Raw genomic sequence first — 22,521 nt, forward strand, 5'->3', positions numbered from 1 at the left:
CCCTCCCTGGGCCTCAGTTTGCCCACCTATAGGAGGAAGGGTTGTAACTAGATCTGGAGCAGCCAGCATCAGACACAGGGAAACATCATTTACACAGAGAGACACAGCAAGGCCACGTCTTCCCCACGGCGTGTGGAACCGGCTGAGGACTGGCACTGTCTATGTGGAGTGGACGCCTTCTCCCTCTGCTGCTGGCTCCGCCTTCGTTTCCCCTCCTGAGTCACGTGCTGGACAGTGGCACTCACCACATTTGTGGTTGTTTTCCTGCTTGTTTGGGGTGGAGGTGGCCAGCGATGGTTCAGAGCTCGGCAGTGGAGAATGATGTGGATTAAGGCTGCCCCAGCTAGAGAAGCCCAAGGTGACCTGGCCTACGTGCCAAACTATATGACCCGGTGGATTTTTTTATGGTATGAATTAGGGCTGCCCCAGGGAGAGAAGCCCAGGGCATCCTCACCTACATGCCGATCTATGTGGCCAGATTCGTATCTAAAGTTATATGACCGCACAGTAACCAGACCCCATCTGCACTGAAATCATTTAATGACTTTGTACATCATCTTTTCTTTTTCCAGTAAAAATAAGTCACGTACCCATGCCTTATAAAATTAGCCCTAACTCTCAACTCAGGGCAGCAGCAGGAGCTCTGACTGCCCATGGGTCTTGTCCCCATGCAGCAGCATCAGCAGCTCTGCCTGCCCATGGGTCCTGTCCCCATGCTATTCCATACTATTCTCTAAATAAAAGAGCACTACTGCCAGATCTTGAGAGTCCAAGAAATCTTTCTTTCGACGACTCGGCTCACCGACCCCGCATCAGAGAAGACCAAGCCGGCGAACGCTGCTCTGCGTTGCCAACACAGATCTTCTCTGGGCAAAGCCAGAGCCTTACGCCAGACAAAGAAATCAGAAGGTGTTTCCAAAAGCTTTGAAATTCAAAGAACAATTCAGGGTAGAACTCAAAGACAATTACAATAACTCCCCAAAGTCCCTGTGATGAGAGCATAAAGCACCTCAGAGTGAGTAAGAAGGAATGCGTTACCCTTGAAGGAGGAATGTGAGTTAATATTCCCATTTTATAGCAAGAAAAGTAGAAACCCAGCAACACGGTGACACACACGAGAGCAACCTCCAAGCCCGGGATCTGGGGGGCGGTGGGCTGGGTGGCAGGCCCAGTCTTCTTAACCCCAGCTCCATCCGCTGCAAGGCCCTGAGACTTCAGTGTCATCAAATGCTTGGAACTTTCCAGAACTCAGTGTAACTGGCCACACAGCATTTTTCGAAATCCTGATTTAACCCTCGGCAAGCAGATAAGGCCTCGAGAGCACTTAGAAGAACCATGATTGGCATTTTATCATTCCATACCTTCAATGACCTCCAATTTCAAGACATCAACCTCTGCAGTTTATCATCAGGCAGGCTCTTCAATACAAAGCTTTACCGTCCTCCTGAAATCTCGGACCTTAGAAAGAATCTGAGGAAAACGCAGCTATTATGAAAAGAGGATCAGAAGAGCAAAAATGAATATGAAAATGGCTGCAAAATACCCTCCTTGATATTCAAGTCTTATTCACGGATGGAACTCACCAACGCTTAGACCACAAATTGTGTACTCTAAGTAGAATTTCTAAAGAAAGCGGCTAACTTAAATTTTCTTACTTCGACCAGTTCTTTATGAATAATGTATCACACACTATCCAAGATGCTTATCAGGTTTGACTTAGAAAATGAGAAAGTAAATTTAGTGAAATAAAGAGGGAGGGAAAAACTCCAAATCACCTGAGTACTCAAGACCTACAATGACAACAAAGCATTACAAGCACTTAAGAAAAAAGTGACCAGGAAAAGTTCCTCTTCTCAGTTGTTTGGTGTATGTAGAAAAAGCATCTTTGTTTATATAGAGCTCCACTTAGCGACGTTGGTTTGCTGTGCATGAAACGCCCTCTCGTCCTTGGTCCCTGCCTGGCCCGGGTGCTCAGGGCCCCGAGGGTCTCCTGCAACTGTGCGGTAGTTCCCAGGTAAGAAATGGTCAGGGAACTTTTAAGAGTCCGGCAGGCTGAAGAGGTTCTGCTTCAGATGTTAAAGATCGCCGGTTCTCTCAGGACGAAAGGGAATTTGGGAGCCCCTGTGAGCAAGACTCTGCCTCCAGCCTGCAAAGCATCTGGCCTGAAGTGGGAAACACGACCGCTCAGCTCCTCCTTGTCTCCATGAGACGGACACGGGACAGAGACCAGCTGCTCCTGCCACCGTCGCGGCCCCCGGCGGGTCTGAGCCGCTCCCACGGACCCTCAGTCCTCGATCACCTGGAAGGAGAGAATGGGGCCTAGAATTGGACGATGAGTGACAACGCAAAGGAGAGAGTGAGATCCGAATGCCAGAGAGGGAGGAAAAGGAGGGTGATGGGCCAGCACATCCTGCCCGTCGGGCCCGTTTTGCTCCGTCTGGGGTGGAAGGAGGAAGGAGCTGTGCGCCAATGAGACCCAGCGTCTTTGCAAAGCAGGCGCAGAGAGCTGCGGACCAGGCCGCCTGCCTTGATGGAGGGGAAGAGAGGAAAGAGAAAAGCAGGTGGAACAGTGAAGGAGGAGGGGAGTGGCGTTCAGCAGGTTCCAAACACAGGTTGTGGTTAAATTCACTTTAGTTTTCTTAGGTTGAACCCAATTCAAATTTTTTATGTAGAACTATATGCAACTGTCATTTTTATAGGTAAAATCGGTGAAATTGTGGTGATTTTGATGCGGGGTCGGTGAGCCGAGGAGTCGAAAGAAAGATTTCTTGGACTCTCAAGATCTGGCAGTGGTGCTCTTTTATTTAGAGAATAGTATGGAATAGCATGGGGACAGGACCCATGGGCAGTCAGAGCTCCTGCTGCTGCCCTGAGTTGAGGGTTAGGGCTAATTTTATAAGGCATAGGTATGTGACTTATTTTTACTGGAAAAAGAAAAGATGATGTACAAAGTCATTAAATGATTTCAGTGCAGATGGCGTCTGGTTATTGTGCGGTCATATAACTTTAGATACGAATCTGGTCACATAGATCGGCATGTAGGTGAGGATGCCCTGGGCTTCTCTCCCTGGGGCAGCCCTAATTCATACCATAAAAAAATCCACCGGGTCATATAGTTCGGCATGTAGGCCAGGTCACCTTGGGCTTCTCTAGCTGGGGCAGCCTTAATCCACATCAATTTCACATAGTTCAGCATAATACATGGTGCCTGGGGTCAGCGCTGGCTCAGGCCCATGGGTGTCACACCCTCTGGGTCAGGGGTCAGCAGTCAGCAATGTTTTAACTTACAGCCGGCCTACCAAACTGTCATCTTTGCGAGAAGCATGGCGGCGTAAGTGTGGCGGAGGCACCCAGGAGGACAGTCTCCCCAACCTCGATGCCGAGCAGGGAGGGGTCATCGGGGGGAGATTCTGTGTCCAGAGATGGGCTCCAGGGCACACAGATTCCACTGCACTGTATTCATTCAACAAACATTTTTTGAGAAGAGACTATGTGCTAGGCACTGCTAAGTTTAGGGGTAGAGAACAAGACAGACACCATCTCTGCCCTCTGACCTTTCAGGAGCTAAAATATGAACTCAGGCAATGGCTCTTCAGAGATGACAGCACAAGCTTCAACAGCCAATGAAAACACAGAGGAATTGGATTTCATCAAAACTAAAAACTATGTATTGCAAATGATGCCATTAAGAAAGCAGTGACAGCCCATAGAATGGGAGGAAATATTTGCAAATCAGGTGTCTGATGAGAAAATTGCATCTGGAATATACAAAGAGCTCTTACAGTTCAGTAATAAAAAGACAATCCGTATTTAAGAAGGAAATGGATTTGATGAGACATTTCTCCGAAGGAGATATACAAATGACATGCAAAGATGCTCAATATCGTTAGCTGTCAGGGAAGTCGAAATCAAACCACAATGAGATACCACTTCCCACCCGCTAGGACGGATATAATAAGATAGATAGATAATGACGGGTGTGGGCGCGTGTGGGGAATTTGGAACCCTCCTACGTCACTGGTGGGAACGGGAGGCAGTGCACCCTCTTTGGAAAACAGTCTCATGGTTTAAGCACACGGTTACCCTACGATCCAGCGACTCCACTCCTGGGTATATGTCCGAGAGAAACGAAAACATATGTCCACACAAGAACCCGTGCAATAACGTTTATAAAAATATTATTCATAATATCCAAAAAGTGGAAACAACTCAAATGTCCATCAACTGATGAATGGGTAAATAAACTGTGGCTTATTCATAACATGGAATATGATTCAGCCATAAAAAGGAATGAAGTTCTGACACATGCTACAATGTGGGCGAATCTTGAAAACATTGTGCTACATGAAAGAAACGAGTCACAAAAGACCACATACTGTATGATTCCATTTATATGAAATGTCCAGAACACAGGCCAGCCCGGTGGCATAGTGGCTAAGCTCGTGCGCTCAGCTTCAGCGACCCAGGGTTTGCAGGTTCTGATCCTGGGTGCGGCCCTACACACCACTCATCAAGCTGCGCTGTGGAGGCATCCCACACGCAAAATAGAGGCAGACTGACACAGATGTTAGCTCAGGGCCAATCTTCCTCGCCAAAAATAAATAAATAAATAAATAAGTGTCCAGAATAGGCAAATCCACAGAGATAGAAAGTAAATCAGTGATTTCCTGAGTCTGAGGGGCTGGGGAGATGGAGGTGGGGGGTGGAGTTTGGGAAAGGAGAGTGACTGCTAATGGGTATGTGTTTTGTTTTCGGGTCATGAAAATGTTCTAAACTTTGTGGCAATGGCTGCACAACTCTACGAACATGTGAAGACCATTGAATTGTATACTTTAAATTATGGAGCTTCATGGCATGTGAATTATATCTCGATAAAAATGTTTTTTAAAAAAAGATCCACAAGATGGAAGTCTGTGTCTGCCCTCCAGTTTGCTACCCCGCCAGCCACGCCCCCCTGGAGGGGTGTCCTCCTGGGTCGTTGTGAACAGCGTGGCGAGACCAAGGACCAGATGCACTCATCTGATCATCCCCAACAATTTTATTTCCAGCCCCTTCCCTGACTTATCTCCTTAGCAGCTCACTCTGCCGCACTGCCAAAGCAATGGTTGGTGTGATCGTGATTTGAAATCTGCACAGAGACGTGAATCCCTTTAAAGCAACACAGAAGTCAGTGACGGCGACCTCGGGCAGTTTGTCAGAAGAGAGCTCTGCCATCAATCGGAGTTATCAAGACAAGAATAAAGTCACGGTGCTTAGAGGAAGCGGATGCTGATGTGGGCGAAGGCAGACAGGTCGTTGGAACAGAAAAAAAGAGTCTGGAAATAATCCCAGAAGTATGTGTTTGGTTAGTGTGTGACAGAAGCACCATTTCAGAGCAGTGAAGAGCCACTTGGGTGTTCAGTAAGCGGTCTTGGGCCGACCACTGGTGGCAGTGGGGCCGGGGCTCTGTGGCCCCCGCCGCTCCAGCCAGCCAGCCAAATACAGGATGGGGAGAAACTGTAAAATGGAACCATTAAAACGTTAGAAGAAAACAAGGGGACCTCATTCTGAACTGGGGAAGACATTTTCAAGGATGACAGAAAAACCAAAAGTCACAAAGGAAAAAGATTGGTAAATTTGATTATAGAAACTTAACACTTCTGAGCAGTAAGAAAAAAGAACACTCGAAGGAGAAAGACAAGTGTCAAAATGTTCGCAGCACATATGACAAAAGGCTTGTCACTGATATGAGGAAGTTTACAGAAGAGGAAGAGCAGCAGCAGAACTGAAGACGCAATTCAGAAAGAAAGAAAGAAAACGGCCAGCTGATCCACTTCACGGTGACTTCCAGACGTATCAATCAACATAATGACTAAATAGCATTTCACACCTACCAGAGGAGCCATCCAGCATTTGAGCGCCTGTGACCAGAAACGGGGCTGTTCTCGAAGCTGCTGGTGAGGATGTAAATTGGTACAATCTTCTGGGGAGAAACTTGACGATATGGATCAAATTGATGATGCACAGTCTTAACCTGGAGATGCCACTTAAGACTTAACACTCAGACAACGGTCACAGACAGTAATAAAGGTTCAGGCTGGCATTTTCTTGTAATAACAAAAAACAAACACAATATGAACATGTATGACTAGAAGACGGGAGAAGGAAATGTGACACGGCTATGGGATAAAATTCAACACAGCCATTCAGAAAAGGAGGATGCAGAGCTGCCTGCGCTGACAGAAAATTGTCTAAGACATTTTACGAAGTGAAAAAGCAGGTTACGGAATATTACAGAGACAGAAGGAACGCAGACACAGATGCACGCACACACACGTGCACGTGTGCACATGCATACGCACACCCAGGGAGTGGGTTAGGGGTTTCAGGCTTTGGGGGAGGCAAGAAAAGGAGGAGACTTCAATTTTCCCTTTACATCTTTCTGTGCTATTTTCATTTTTAAAAGCATGAATGCATCTCATAATAAAAAACGAGTCAGTAAATATTTTCCAGGATCTCTTCCGTGAAGACAGCCCCAAAGCGTCCTGTCCCCCAGCCCCGCTGATGAGGACGAGGGTGAGAGGGAGCACGAACTGGGGGAGGGAGGAGCTCCAGGGCGGCGTGACTTCCAGGCAGAGTGGCCACGCAGAGGCGTCCTGGGCGTTTGTCACCCTGGCTTGGCCCCTAAGCAGGTCACAGCCAGTCCCCCTGCAGGGTCCCTCATAGGCTTGGTGGGCGCCTGCAGCCCGGGGTGAGCGCGTGCTGGCAGGACAGGGACCCACAGACTCCTCCGTGTGCGAGCGGCTTCCACATGCGTCGGGTCTCTCCCAAAAAAGGTCGTCAGAGTCCACCTCCCTGAGGGTCTCCTCTTTAGGGGAGGGACTCTCCACCTCCCGTGCCCTCGAATCACCTCAGCTCTCAGCTTCAATACGTTCACTTCCCTGAAGCCTCTTCCTGGGCTCCTCAAACCGCACACGCGCAGCCTCGCCCGGGCCCTGGGGCAGAGCCTCCTGGCAGGAGGAGGAGTGGCCGGTGGAAGGGGCGGCCAAGCGCGACGAGGGCCGGTCCCTCCCTTCATTGCACGGCTGCCTGGGTGGGTGCGGGCGCCTCTGTGAAGGGAAGCCCCCCGCTCTGCACCCCTGCGGCCTTCGAGAGGGGCGGGCGGGAGCCTGACCAGCGCACGCAGCTCTTCTGTGCAGCAGGGTCTTTCTGGAAGGAGTGCCCAAGGCCCCTGTGTTGGCCTCAGTCGCAGCCAGGAGCCACTGAGCCTGAGCTCCAGGAGGCAGAGTCCATCTGGGTCTCAGGAGGCTCCGGGGTCAGCCCCTGGGACAGGCAGACGACACGCAGAAGAGGCGCGGGGAGCACATGGGGCCCCACGTGTCCTCGCTGTGGCAGCCAGGTAGCCCGGCCTTGGCATGGCCAAGGCGGTGCGCACAGAGCCCGTGGGAGGAAGTGCCTCCCTCAGGACTCCAGGCTGTGACCCTGAGCCTCCCAGCCCTCCCACATCGGCAGCGGGGGACACACGTTAAGTGAATAGTTACTCTAACAACTGACGCTGTTGTCAGGCCTGGGGACTCTGACGGGGTCGCCCTGAGAGCACATCCTTTGCTCTGCTCTGCACTTCACTCCGGGCCTTTAGGATTCTGCTCAGGTCTCTCACGTCCCCACGTGTAAGATGATAGTGAATTCTCTCTTGGTGGCATCCTTGCTTTCACCTGATGGGAGGAATTGCTTCTGTCGTTTCCCCTCGTCTTGTTCTTGGGTGGTTTTTGCAATCTCAGGGAAATGTGCTCGGTTCTTAGAAGAGGAAGGAAGAAAAGAGCCGCAAAAGGCCTCAAATAACTTGCCTCTGCTGAGGCGGAAGAGCAGACCTCAGTCCTCTCTGCCACGTTGGCCCGGCAGCCACGGGAGGTGTCCAGGGTTGTGCACAGAACAAGCCAGCTCAAGAATCTATGTGAGTCTCGCTTCCAAACTTTCCAGGATAGAAGGGATTTTTTTCACTAACATAGAGAAGAATATGGCCAAACTGAATCAGGTGTCATAATTAGCGACCAAGTGCAACTGAACAGTTTTCCATCTGAGTTTCTATGAGAAAAATGAAAAAACTCCGGTAGTCAATTTGTGAAAACAGGAGGCTCTGAGAGCAGAATGTAATGTCCGCTTCCGTCTGTGTCCCCTTTTCACTGAAGCAGCTTTATTTGTGGATCACCGGCACCCTAGAGCTGAAGTGATCCCACAGCGCCACTGGCTAGGGTCGTTTACAGAGATTTACTGCCTTTCTCTGAGCGTGAAACAGGAGCCTGTTCCCAGACCCGTTGGTGAGCCCTGTGTAACGTCAGGCAGATATTTCTACTCCATCTCCTCAGACGTTTCTCGCAGTCACCCTGTGGGTTATACCAATATTCTCACGTCGACTGGGAAACTCAAGAGTGTAAGTGGTTTGCAACAGTCCACTCGGCAGTCGAGGCCAGGATGCAGGCCCTCCATTCAAGAGCTGCCCTCTGATGGGCTCGGGCGGCTGCCTGCGAGTGGGGTGGACCTTCGGACGCCTTCCCCTGTGCCCGCCCGCCGGAAGCCAACCCTCGGTTGATCAGGGTGATAGAGAGCCCCAGTGGGGCCGGGCTGGGGCCGGGGCAGGCTGGACACGACTGGGCTCTGGCCCTGCTGTGTGGACCTAGTCATGCCGACTGACCTCTCTGGGCCTCTCTTCTCCCCAGCACAAAATGGAGAGAGTCCTGAGCCGGACCTGCGCGGTTGTTTCAGGTTGCTCATATGAGAGAACTTAGTAACAAAAACTCACACTCGAGAACCTGACAGGCCCGGTGGGGATGTAAGGTGTGCTTATCGCACTCAAGGTTCAACCTTGAGAAGAGAGGGCAGAACCCTGTGTTGTTCCAACCCTCAGAAAAAAATCAATAGATTTATTTTAAACATTTTCCTGAAATCAAAAAGAGGTTTTCTACACTAGTTGTAGTAAATTATCCTCGAAAAGACACGAGAATCACCGTCTGGGGAAATAAGCCCTTTGTTTCCCTGCAGAGCGCCGTCCTGGGGCAGCGCCACTCTCGTGAATCGCGCGTTTGTCGATTCATTCTGGGAACAGTGGGACGCTTCTGCCTGCTGGAGCTGCGGTGACGCAGAGTTATACTCTCCGCTTCTGCCAACACCAGCTGTGGCGCGGCTCCCGAGGGTGGAGCAGCTGGGGGAGGGTCACCTGTTCAATGGCGGCCAATCCATGTTTAGTGACCACAGGCCCCGGAGGACAGGCACTCCCTCCTCCCTGAAGTCGTGGTGGGGCTTACTCACAAATCTGACAGATGTAGGTCCTCACAGACAGGAGAACGCAGGAGATGATCTCCCCGTCAGTTCTCCCCAGACGCGCACGTTTTATGTCAAGGTCGGGAACAGCAAATGCATTTCTGCCTGGAGGCCGGCCCTGGGTGAGGGTGGGCTGGGTGCGCAGGACGCTGCAGCCTTTTCTGGGCTCAGCTGAAACGAGAGCCTGGACGTTTTGGACGGAATTTACGGAGCCCCCGTCGTGTGCGAGCATCGCCATCAGCGCTTTCCACATCGTTTCATCCGACCCCTGCAGGAACCCTCTCAGTACAGAAGCCCCGTCAGGACAGGAGAGGACAGCAGAGGGGTGACAGGCTACGTGGACTGTGGGCCTTCTCATGGTGACGGGATTGAGTGCTCAGTCTCTGCCCCGACCTCACTGGCCCTTGTAGCCCCCCACGCCCCCACAACCCTCACACCCACGCCGGCACCCTGCTGCCCGGCCTCCCGAATCCTGTCCTGGGCCAGAGACCCCAGGTCGTCGCAGCATCCAGCCCTCCAAGGTGGTAGGTGACAAAGGCCAGAGACATGACTTTGATGGGGAGATGCTTCTTTTTAAGGGAACGCTGCAGTGGGGTGGTGGGGAAGGGGGCAGGGGACAGGCCTTAGCTTTCAAAGGGGGCAGACTGCTGGTGACTTAGAGGAACAGGGCGACCCGCACCCCGACTTGCTCCAAATCGAGGGGTTTCTGGGGGGATGGACTTTCCATGCTAACCCGGGAAAGTCCTGGGGTGCCAGGACGAGCTGGCCACCCAGGGTCCAGAGTTCCGACCTCGGCACCTTCACACCACAGCACGGTGGCCCTGGACGAAGTCTGGCCGACTTGAAGGCAATGTCGCCAACTGCAGTTCCCTCCTCCACACGCCCTGTTGGGCCACCCCGCCGACGGTGGGGTCGGGGGTGGGGGTGCAGCTGGCAACCTCCAGTCGTCACCTATCCATCAAGACTCACACCACGAGCCTGGAAGGGGCCGCCCCAAACCCTGCTGGCGTTGGGGGTATTTATAGTGCTAAGTGCCGCTTGGAATGTGCGTCAGCCGGGTGCAAACCCTGACACAGCTTCTCCGCTGACTTCCCTGCGCTGTCTGACCAGGGCCCCAGGCTTCCGTGTGACGGTTTAGTTTCACGGGTTAAATAATTTATGGCGCAGGCCAGGAGCTTAGGAAGTTACATTTGCAAATGTCAGTGTGTCTAGTTTTTCAGTTTGTAGTTTTTTAACTTTGGTTTAAAGTTAAAAGGGACAAGCTTTCAGGCTTTCTTCTCCTCTCAGTTAATGGTTTTTTTCAGGTGGCTTGACGGAAATTACGTGGAGCTGGTTGCCTCAAATAAAGTGGAAATTTGATACTTGCGTCCGTATTAGAAAGAAAAAAGAGAGAGAGGGAGGGAGGGAGCATAGAGCAGAAATACAGACATATTGGGACCCTACATGGACTACAGTCTCTAGTCTGAGACAATACATTTTACACCTGGAAATAAGAGAGACTATGATATGGTATTTGCCGGATATTTTGGTCTAACGGTGACTACACACACGTGTGACAGGGATAAGAGAAAACATGTTGACGTGCTCACACTTTCTGTCTCCCTTCTCGTCCCTGGCCACCCCACCCCCCACCCTGTCCCGGAGCCCCTGCCCGGTCATGGACCTTCTCAGCAGGCTCTGAGACCCGCAGAGGAAAACGGGAGCAGGCAGGGATGCCAGGACAGCATCCTCAGCCCTCCAGGCCAACCCGCAACTCCAACGCCACCGTCACTATCCTCAAACGAAACTCACGCGGGGTCTGACCTCCCTCCCTCACAACTGTTGAAAAATCTATGTAGTGCCCCAATTAGCACTCAGCAAGATATAAAGGAGAAACCAAGAGTAATTTGTCACAAAATGACACATGTTTAAGTCGGTAAGTTCTCAGGCACGATCGTGGTAGAGAACATGATAGAGTAGTCAGACGCTCTCTTAGATTAATGTATTTGTTTTGAGTTTTAAGAAGGAAGTTCAGAGGTGATACTGTGCAAGAAGTAGAGAAAAATAGCAAAACCGGGGTCCAGGCAGACGCGGGAGCTTGAAGAGCCAGCGCACAGTTTGTATTAAAACCCCACACGAATACTTCGGGTTTGTCCGTAAAGTGAATTAGGTTCTAGACTCGGATGATTAGAAGGAGGCCCTTCACTGTATGAACGTCATTAAAGACCCCTGATGTGTGACGACATGAAAGACGCCTAAATGACACCCAGCATCACTGGTTGCCTCAGTCACCAGGACAACCAAAAACACCCCACGAAGTTCCAAGACACACCCAGGGACACCACTGCCTCCATGGAGAAGACTCGCCTCCCCAGGTGAGGACGTCCAGGTAAGAGGAGGTTGGGACACTGGCAAGGAGGCCGGGGCCGGGCGGCTTGGGTGTCGTTTTGGTGGCGAGCGCCGACTTAGGACGGAGAAAGATGCCCAGAGAGCAGTGAGAGGCACAGAGGAAGGGAATGTAAGAACTGTAGAGTTGTGATGGATTCTTCGGGAAGTGCCCATGAAGTCCAGATTGCTGTTAACGACCTTCACCTCTTGACCATGTTCCCCTGGATGGACGCTGCACAGCCCACAGCACACGGGGCCTGCATGGTCAGCCACCCACCGAAAGGGGGAAATGAATACGTGTCTGTTGATTTCAATTTCCGCATCTGTAGAAGGCATCGCCAACCACAGAGCCCCCTCCCTTGCATCCCTCACTTCTTTCTCCTCAACTGAAAAAGGCTGTGGGAAAAATCAGTTGGTTAAGGTTAACAAAAAGTGCCATGAAAAGGAGTCTCTGCACTTCATTCCCCTAAGAAGCAACTTGGACTTTGTTCCTCAAAGTGCCATCCGTGCCAGGAGCAACAGCAGCCAGAACGTTCTGGGACTGCAGAATCTCAGGCCCACCCACACCCATGGAATCCGAAGCTGTGATTTCACAGGATCCTAGGGGACCCTTTGCAGTGGATACTCACGCGGCAGCACCTCCTTTCCTGGGGCTCACCGAGAAGTTCCTTTCTTCCTGCTGCCAATGGAAGGAACCTTGATGATCCCTGTTGGAAATGCTTTGTTAGTTAAGAAAATAGAGCTCCTTATCTTGTCCCAGATTTTGTACTGTCCCTCATAACAGAAGTAAACGATGTTCTGTGCTGAGTGGAGTGGCCAGTGTGTCTCTTAGGAGCAAAGTTAGTCCCTATCCTTTCCCCATGCAGTCATCTTTGCTTGTGTGGGTACACTGCCTCTAGCAACTTACCTAAGTATTTGTTCTGAAAACATATTCTTATTCTTTTTTTTTTATTAAGATTATGATAGTTAACAACCTTGTGAAATTACAGTTGTACATTATTGGTAGTCATGTTGTAGGTACACCTCTTCACCCTTTGTGCCCTCCCCCCACCACCCCCTTTCCCCTGGTAACCACCGATCAGTTCTCCTTGTCTATATGAAAACATATTCTTCTGAAGAAGAATTTTCGTAAATAAAAATTTCTCCGTCTTGTTATTTGTGACTCAGAATAGCAGAGCTATGAAATTGTTAATATATACTTTGATCAGTTCATATATGACTCAAATTTTTAGAATGTATGTTTCTAAATAAACAAGCTTATAGAAAAGATGGAGACTTAAGCTACAAGAGTTGGGCTCCACTGGCTTCTGCTCCTTTCCATGTCCGTGCCCACCCATACTGCCATCGCTCCTCATCTCCTTCTCTTCTATTCATGGCTTCTTTTTCCTCTTCCACGTCCTCTTCCACGGCTTCTGTCTGCTATGGACGCAAGTAGAGCACTGATAGCTTCAGACTCTCACGTGAAGTGAAGTCCAGGACGGTGCTGCGGAAACGGTGGGGAGCTCCACAAATGCTCATTGTAGTTTTCAGAGCCTCGTGGAAGTACTTCCCCAAGCAGCCTTATTGCCAGCCTAATTCAACTCTAAAGTCAAGAACATCAAAGTTGGAAGAAGCCATAAAGGTCCTATAATCAACTCTCCCTCTAGCCTGGCACGGCCTCTGCAACATCCCTGCACAGTTGTCCATCCTGCGCTTGAACGTTTCTGGTGGGAAAGAGCTCAAGACCTGCTGGGTAGCCTATTCCAGTGGGTCTGCTTTGCCTACCAGAAAGTTCTTTCTTATGAGTCAGAATGCGCTCCATATTGAGTTTTGCCAATGACCCTCAAGCAAAACTTATTTCATTTCTTTTTTTGTCCAGTGGCATGGGAACAATGAGGTGAACTTTAAAATAATTCTTTAAAAAAAATTCAACCTCTCTTAGTTTCCTTAAAGCTGGTTCAATGCAATTCTAGACTTGAACACGACAAAATCCCCGTGATAAGCGCCAATAGTGTCTGCGAATCTTGGCAATGTTACAAATGCCGCCTCCACCATAATTTTGTTTGAGGCTGCTATCTGGCCTCTAAAATGGGCATGCTACAGGAAAGTAAATCATTCTGACATCTGATCTGGATCCGTGAGTCCATCCACACCCAGGACATCACTGGAAGCCAAGGTTTCTCAACCTCAGTGCTATCGACATTTCAGACCAGGTGATTCATTGCTGTGGGGCCGTCCTGTGCACCATAGGACATTTAGTAGGCTCCCCGGCCTCTTCCCACGAGACGCCAGTAGCTAACCACCCCCCTGCCCAGGCGTGACCATCGAAAGTATCTGCAGGTATCGCCAAATGTCTTCAGGGGACAGAATAAGCCTCAGTTGAGAGCCACTGGTGTGAGCTATATAATGTCCTCCTTTGGTCTCTGTTTAGTGCATTTAATGATTTTTTTTTTTTTAAAAGAATACACTATAGAGGAGATTAACTCACCTTCTTTGAGCACGGCCAGCTATTGTTGTATTGAGACTATGAAAACTTTCTCATTATTTCAAGAAAATTGACCAAGGAAAAATGCTTATTTTCTTCCTTTATTCTAATTAAGATTGCCTGTTGTTTTGTGCACGAGTTTAGGTAACATTTGTTTAGCTATTAGTGTATTGGTTTAGTTATTCTTTATGATTTTCTCAACCAACAAACGAACACCTTTGAAGCAATAACAACACATACGCCTTTTTGAAGCTTAAGGTTACGGGACACCCCAAATCAGGTTTGAGCAATACCATCATAACAAGGATTTAAACGTGATTTTTGGTTCTTTAAGAAACTATTAGGACAATTTATCATAGCCAGTCAGGCAGTCGATATAAACAAAACTTACCGGAGAAAAATTATCACTAGCTTATGTAATACAAGTTTAATTGATTTATTTTTATGATTAAAAAACTAATGGATAATTTGTCTGAGTTAAATATTTACAGCTCCAATTTAAAATTTGATCTCTACCTTTTGTACTCTAAAATTAAGCAGATATATTTACTTAATGTTGTCTCAGATTATACCAGGAACACCGCCACATGCTAGCTAGTAAAGTATGTGATGTTTAGTGTTCTGCATTTTCCTAATTTTATTAGTATTTTTACATTTTAAACTTAATTTGTACCTATACATCTTTTCAGTTTATTCAAAAATACCTTAATACTAATTTAACTTATAAATTAAGTAGAGAGTTTAAATATGCAATGTTTGGGCTACAGTATTTCCACATTAAAGGAGAAGTTAGTGAAACAATATTTATAAAATGCATTTCACATGCAAGGCATCTTTTACAGCTGCCTTATTTTTATGTATTATCCTATTTTACAGGAAGGAAGCTGAGGCTCAAAGAACTTAAATAATTGGCCCCCCAAACCCACAGACAACATCTACAACAAGACCACATGACAAGGTTTTTCTATAACCCTCGAAATGTGAGTAGGTGAGAATACATTAGCAACAACTAGAAAACACACATAGTATTGTTATCTGTGTTTCAAACCATGGAGGGAAGGCAGTGGGATACCTGATGGCCTTGAGACCAGTCCTAAAGTGGCCGTGGGTCCTAATAACCAAGAGGCACAGCAAGACAAACAGAGCAGAAGCCCAAACTGCGATGGGGTCTATGGATTCCAGTTTTCAGGCGGCTGCAATGTGACCACAGCAAAAACTTGAAGGAGCAGGTGTGAACCCTATGAACTGTCGAGAAGTGCCCTTCCAGAGCAAATCTCTGCTCTGGGGAAGATGCTGAGAGCAGAGCTCAGACTGAGCAGGTTGGAGACACCGAGGGCAAAGGAAAGAAGGTCCTGATGAGAGAAAGAAAGACGAATGCAGGCAGCTGCTCTCAGGAATTATGAAGCCACCTTGCCTTCACACTTTGTGAAAATAAGAAGTCAATAGAAAGTGGATCTCTATGCCAACAAATTAGATAGCTTAGCTGAAATGGACAAATTCCTAGAAAAACAGAAACTACTGAAAATGACTCCAGAAGTAGTAGAAAATCTGAAAAGATTTATAACAACTAAAAAGGTTTAATTAGTAATTTAAACTTTTTCTACAAAGAAAAGCCCAGGCTCAGATGGCTTTACTGGTGAATTCTACCAAACTTTTAAGGAAGAATTAACACCAAGCATTCACAAACTCTTCCCCCTGCCCCCCCTCAAAAAAAGAAGAGGAGAGACACTTCCTAACTCATCCTATGAGGAAATATTACCCTGACACTAAAACTGCTAAGACTGCGATCACAGGAAAATAAAACTACAGACTAATGACCTTCAAGAATATAAATGCAAGAAACCTCAACAAAATACTAGCAAACCAAATTCAGCAACATATACAAAGGATTAGACACCATGACCAAGTGAGATTTACCCCCAGAAGGCAAGGATGGTTGAACATGCAAAAATCAATCAGTGGAATACATCACTTTAGTAGAATAAAAGACAAAACCCTACAGTCATCTCAATAGACACAGAAAAACTATTTGACAAAATCCAACACATTTTCATGAAAAAAAAAAAAAACCACTCAGCAAACTAGGGATAAAATGGAACGTCTTCAACCTGATAAAGGTGTCTGTGAAAACTCACGGCTGTACCTGCTGGTAAAAGTCTGAATGCTCTCCCTCTAAGATCAGGAACAGATGAAGGTGTCCACTCTCACCACTTCTGTTCAACATGTAGCAGAGGTTCTAGCAATTAGCCCCCACCCAAAAAAGAAAGGAAAGGTATCCACACTGAAAAGGAAGAAGCAAGATTACCTCTATGCTTGAAATTTCTTAAGAATAATCTGTACCACGGTGGGGTGGGTGCAGGCATGAACCGAAGAAGACTGAACATGAATTGATAATTACTGAAGCTGGCTGATGGGTATGTTTTTTCTCTAATTTCATATATGTTTAAAATTTTGTATAATAAAGATTTTTTTTAAAAAATTTTAACTGTCATTAACATTGGAAGAGATATTTTTTGAAAAAGCAATAACTTCCCAGAAATTTCAGGTATTTATAAATAAAAGAGAGAAAAAGGAAATTTGAAAAGGTCTCCTTTTTCTTGTTCCTTTTGAAGCAACTTAGCCTCAAGTGAGCTTCGTAGTTAGTTTCATCATTAGTTTCATCGTCTAACGCTATTAGACAATTTACACAAATCTACTACTTCTCCTTTACTCCGAGTCTGCCACAAGATATCTGTGAAATATTTGTCATTTTGTTTTATTAATCAAGAAGAGCCCCATAGTTCACATCTACAACAAACGCATTTGTATGTCTATTTCTACTTTTTTCCACATCATTTTTCCTTATGAAATATGAGTGATTCATAAATCCGCTCTCCCTCCTTTTTACCTGATTAAGCTGTAATTAACTGCATTACTCTTTAGGATCTCGGCTCGCATGTCACTGTCCTCAGGGTGACACGGGGCTGGGTTGACATGGGGACTCTGTCGCCTTCCTTTCAAGTCTTTAACCCAGGCTTTTGCGTACGTTAGTTTTGAAGATTAGGTGATTGTGGTTTACCTCCCCGAGTGGACTGCAGGCTTGATGAGCACCAGGTCTCCTGACCTCACGCCAGCCCCAGACCGCGGCACGGCGCCGGGAGCTTACAGGTGCTACGTACATAGTGGTTGAGTGAGTAGATGTGAGAATGGATGAATGCACATACAAATTAATGTTGCTATTTAACAACTCCTGGTCAATCATTGCTTTAGACTTTATAAGATAAGAAGTCGAAATTTTACAGTTTTTTCAATAGCTTCTCAGCATCTTTATAAAGTTCATCAAATTTAGATACTCGAATTTATTTCTTTGGTTTATGATCCATCTGCTTATCATCTTTATTCAGTATGCTCTATAGGCTTCATCTTTCTGATCATTTCACAGCTTTATCAAGGTAGAATTCCATTCAAGTAGAGCTATCATTAGTTCCTTTTTTGTATCATTGCATAATTTTTGTACTTATTTATTAAATTGGTCCCTTACAAAAAGAAGCTTATTGGGACACTTAACATAACCCTAAAATAAAAGCATCCTCATTCGTTCTATGTATTTTATTAAATTGGTTTGAATTTAAGAGTTCCGTCTCAGAAATCCTCACTGAAGCTTCACTTCAGTTACAGTAAATTTGTCAGTAAACTCACCAGAAAACAGAAAAACTTGTACTGTCATCATGTGAGCAAGCACCAGAAGATTAGAAATGGTTCATGATTAATGCATGTAGTTCTTAACATATCTAGCCATCTGTGCTTTATGTGGGCTTCCACTTTGTTAATAATGCATTGGTATTTGTTTGTATCCCAAATAAGTTGGATGACAGGAAAAGACATCAGAATTATAACCCATTTCATGCAGCCTCAGTTGCATGCTGGCTGTGGATGACCCCTCCCCTCCCCTGTCCCTCCCTCCTTTCCTCTCCTCTTCCCTCCCACCCCATCCCACCCCATGCCATCGCATTCCATTCCGTTCTTTGGTCATGTCGCCAATCTTTTGTTTTTCAAAGTACCCATTTCACCATTTTATTTATTTATTACCTTAAGATCAGATTTAGTCATTTACAATCCCTTAATTTGCTTGTTCTGTTCTGGCTGCAAGTACTCTATTCAGAGCTGACACTCTGTACACCCTGGCCCATCTGATGGGGTGATTATAGCTGCTGTCCTTGCTGATGCCATTCTGGTTGTTAAATATTTTGAATTTCTCTCCTGCTATCTTAACTGGCAAGCGTTGCCCCTAAATGTAATCTTATTAGATTAAGTCCCACCTTCTCAAGGTCAAATGGGAAAGTTATAAGACCGAGTCCAAGCCACCCTGTGTTGTGAGGAGGAGTGGAAACTATCGCCCGGCGGCTTTGAGAGATGACCTGTGTGTGGAGAGGACCAGTGGGGTGGGAAGGAGGTGGGGTGGGATGACTCGGCTTCAGTCAACTCCCTGCTGGATGAATAAACACACGTGCAGGTGGGAATGGTCAGAATCCAGAGCCGTCTCTGAAAGAAGGTATGAGTGCAGAGAGCACTGTCACGTGGGCAGCATTGTCCAAGGCCACCCTGGTAAGGCTTCGTGGTCCATGGGCAGGTGCGATCTTGCGGTTGGGGAAGTACCTGTGGTCACAGGTCCCCACCACGGCACGCGTTCCCTCTGTGTTTGGTGCTCTGAGGGGAACAGAAACGAAGAAGAGCCTCTTATGTGAGGGACCTTACCACTCAGTTTGGAAAGCCCAAATAATATATGAAATAACGTTGTCCACAGTCAAGCAGCATAGGATGAAATAATAGCAAACACACTGGCACAGCTTCAGGAGCTGTACCTAAGTTAATTTGTGAATGCTGTGATAATCCATCAGGCAGGGATTGTCATCATCCCCCACGTGACAGACCAGTCCCAGAGAACGTGTGCAGCCTTCCAAGCTCTCGAAGTTAGTGAGTAACAGACCCAGGGTTGGAACCCAACAGTCCAGCTCCGGATTCACTGTTCACCCTCTGAAAGCTGTAGATGTTTCACCGAGAGACACTCAGTGACGGCCAGCAGAACTGGGAGGGTGACTCCACCAGGCTCTTGGTGGGAATCGCACTATCTTACTGGAAAAAGGGAGTTCCCTGGAAGGACACAGGGATCACAGAACTGGAGGAGGCTTTAAGGCCAGGCTTGGAAAACAGGCTCAGAAAATTACCATGCAGGCTGGGAGCAGGACCGTGGGTGGGCACCCCACTGGCAGCCTGGGCTGGGCGCTTCTGCTGTGGAGTCCCATCTGCACACACTCCCTTTGCCTTTGGGTCGCTTGTTCAAGGACAGAAGTCAGGAGTGACGGTCGAACACCACCCAGAGGGGTACCAGAGAGCAGAGAAGAAGTTCCCTCTCCGTCATCACCTATGGGGGGACCCCATTAAGCTCCGTCCGCTGTAGCTTGTGCCTGCCCACACCAGGCCGTGGAGGGAGAGAAGTAAAGAGCAACCTCTTCCCCCACAGAGTGCTGGGAGCTCTCCTTCACCCAGGACCCCGCACAGTGAGATGCTCCAAGAGGGAAAGGAGGGCTGGTAGGAAGCAGGCGGTGCTCACTATAAATGCCACATGGCCCTAAACCGGCCAACGTGCCCTCAGCGGGCTCTCTAAGGAGCCTCTGAGCCGAGCCTGGGAAGGTAGGGGGAAGCGCGACAGACAGAAGGAGCAGGGGGTGTGGAAGACACCAGGAGACCCTGCCAGCAGGTCCTTCGTTGCGGCCCAAATGTGTGCAGGTGCCACTGCTGCGAAGAGGGCAGCGACGTCCTTCACTGAAGGAACTCCCAGAAGCAGCACGAGAGGGGCATGCAACCCAATGGTTCTGACTGAGCATAACACACAACCACAAACTCAGGTGCTAGAAACAACACAGACTTGTTATCTCACAGTTTCCAGGGTCAGGAAGCGTCGCAGGGGCGTCCTCCGCTGAGGGTCTTATGAGGCCGACATCAAGTGGCTGGCTGGGGCTGTGTTCCCATCTGAGGTTCCAGGCTGCCTTCTGAGCTCACTGGTTGTTGCCAGAATTCAGTTCCTTGCAGCTGAGGGACTGAGGTCCCTGTGTCTTGCTGTTCTCAGTTGTTGGGGCCGCCTGCCCTGTGGCCCTCCGCACAACATGGACGTTTGCTCCTTCAAGGCCACAGGACCACACCTCTGCTGCTTTGAATCTCTCTGGCTTCTCTTGTGTTTCATCCAGGCCCAGGAAAGTCTCCTTTTGACTAACTCAAAGCCAACTGATAAGGGACCTTAATTACATCTGCCAAATTCTTTCCCACCGGAGTGGAAGGATTATCCAGAGTACAGCACGGGATTGGGGGTGGTGGGAGTCTTGGGATCCATCTTAGGATTCTTCTCCCAGAAATACCAGAGAAAGCAGCCAATACCTAATGGAGGGGAGCACTCCAGCATGAGCTTAAAGGCCAAACGAGGCCTGCCCAGCACACAGGAGGAAGAGGAATGTTCCAGGGGATGAAAGAGCAATGTCGGAGAAATGGAGAAAATCTAGTGAAAGGCCGGGATCAGGCTGATTACGAGAAGCTGTGAAAACCAGATCTCCATCTGGTTTCCAACCAAAAACCAGTTTAGGTTTCATTCAATAAAAAACAATCAGATCTAATTAATATTTAATTGTTAACATAGTGACCATAAATTGGGTAACAGATCAGATTCTTTATAGTAAAATTCACAAAAGTAAAATTATTCCATAATAGCATTGTAACAAATAACAGGGTTTAAAAATAGGCCCTAAGCAGCCACTTAGCGCCCCGCTGGAGCAGAGAGTGCAGAGCTCTTAGTGTCCCCCCACCTGTCATTAGGACGTCTGGGCCGATCGATTCCTGTGCAGCAGATATCAGGACAAACAAAGGGAGCCTCCTGTCCCTCCAGACATTGCGGACGACGTTGAGTGCGGCCCTTTCACCCCATGCCCCAGCTCTCCAGGGCGCCTTGGGCACAGGCATTGACACGTGGATTGGGGTGGGGATGGGGAGAGAGGGCGGTGGGAAACCAGGAGGAAGAGGGTAGAGAGAGACACTCCACTTCTGTCACTGTGAGTTCAGGAAACCTCAGAGGGGCTGAGCTCTCTCCATCGCGGACCAGCGGTTCGAAGCTTCATCTGGCTCTTGTCTGTCGTCGTGTAGTTTCTGAATCCTCGAGAATAAAAACAACAAGAAGTTAAGTTTTTTTATTTTTCCATTCTTAATTTACATGGAATTCTGAACAGTGGGAAATCAGAGCCTAAACAGGTGGCAAAGAAGCTTGTTCAGCACCCCTGCCGACTCGAGAGCAGACCCCAAATCTCCTGTCACATTTGAAATAGTAGAAGACGGGATCTCTGGTAAGGGTGCCCCAGAGACTGCGTGTGCCCTAGCAGGTAACACAGTGTCCTCACCACAATCTCAGACAACCTGAACGTTCCTCCTCCATGGTTTTAACTTTCCTGCTTAGCAAACGTTCCCCCGAAGAGGTGGAAAAAAATTGGTGTTTGTAAAGGGCTTTGAAGACGGAAACTAATGCAAGTGCTAAGTTCTTATTATTAATAACATTCAAATTGGGTATGTGGAATTTGTGGCTGCACTTGATGACATTTTAATTAAGTTTCTAATTTTACCAGTCAGGGGCAAAAAGAATTTATTTTTATCTTCAGAGTCTGAAGTCACGTCCAGGTTCCCAGACTGCAACAGGGTTTGCTGGGGATGCTAGAGGCCTGGCTGGAGACGTTTGCACGATGGCTCATTTTCTGAAGGTTTCCGAGCAAGATGGCAAAAAACACCCCAGCACAGACTCTTCAGGCTTTTCGTAAGCGATGTCTCACCAGCAGGAGCACCGTGACCTTAGCACCGCCTGCCATGTTAGCCCAGACATCCATCATTTCTACCCCAAATTGGTAAACTTCTCTCCATTTATAGTTTAGATTAAAAAATGGGAGACAGTTTTTAGAAAATAATTTATAGTGGAATGTCACTGGTTTAAACAAATACACTTGCTATTTGTAATGAGGTTTTTTAGTTAAAATGAGATTCCCTGAGTAAGAAATCATTTTAAGAATTTTCCACGTGCTGGTCGCAAAATGCCAATACCGATGGGGGACCACGAGCGCATCTCTTGGTAACACCTGCTCATATACCCTTGTACTCTGGGGTTCGCGGGGACACCTTATCAGCCAGTTTGGTGTAAATGTGGCTTGTGGGCTTTGGTTTGGTGTCTAATTGCTCTGCTTTAATGCTGCGATGTGGAAAGATTGAAAACCACGTCACCACCATCTTCTACCTTTAACATTTCTAAGACAAGTATTTCCTACCTATGACTATGGACCCAGCCAAATTATCCCTCCAGTAGAACGTCAGAAAAAAGGCGTTTTTTTAAA

General features: G+C 47.8%; 1 long non-coding RNA gene across 1 annotated transcript; it reads left to right on the top strand.

Annotated features, from left to right (window-relative positions):
- The first annotated feature begins 10,601 nt into the window (after positions 1–10,601).
- LOC138918578 (uncharacterized) lies at positions 10,602–15,931 on the top strand. The gene is made up of 2 exons (XR_011428108.1): positions 10,602–11,665; positions 15,005–15,931. It is a non-coding gene; the product is annotated as an uncharacterized lncRNA (long non-coding RNA).
- The last annotated feature ends 6,590 nt before the right edge of the window (positions 15,932–22,521 follow it).

The sequence above is a fragment of the Equus caballus genome, chromosome 17 (assembly GCF_041296265.1).
Source record: "Equus caballus isolate H_3958 breed thoroughbred chromosome 17, TB-T2T, whole genome shotgun sequence".
Lineage (NCBI taxonomy): Eukaryota > Metazoa > Chordata > Mammalia > Perissodactyla > Equidae > Equus > Equus caballus.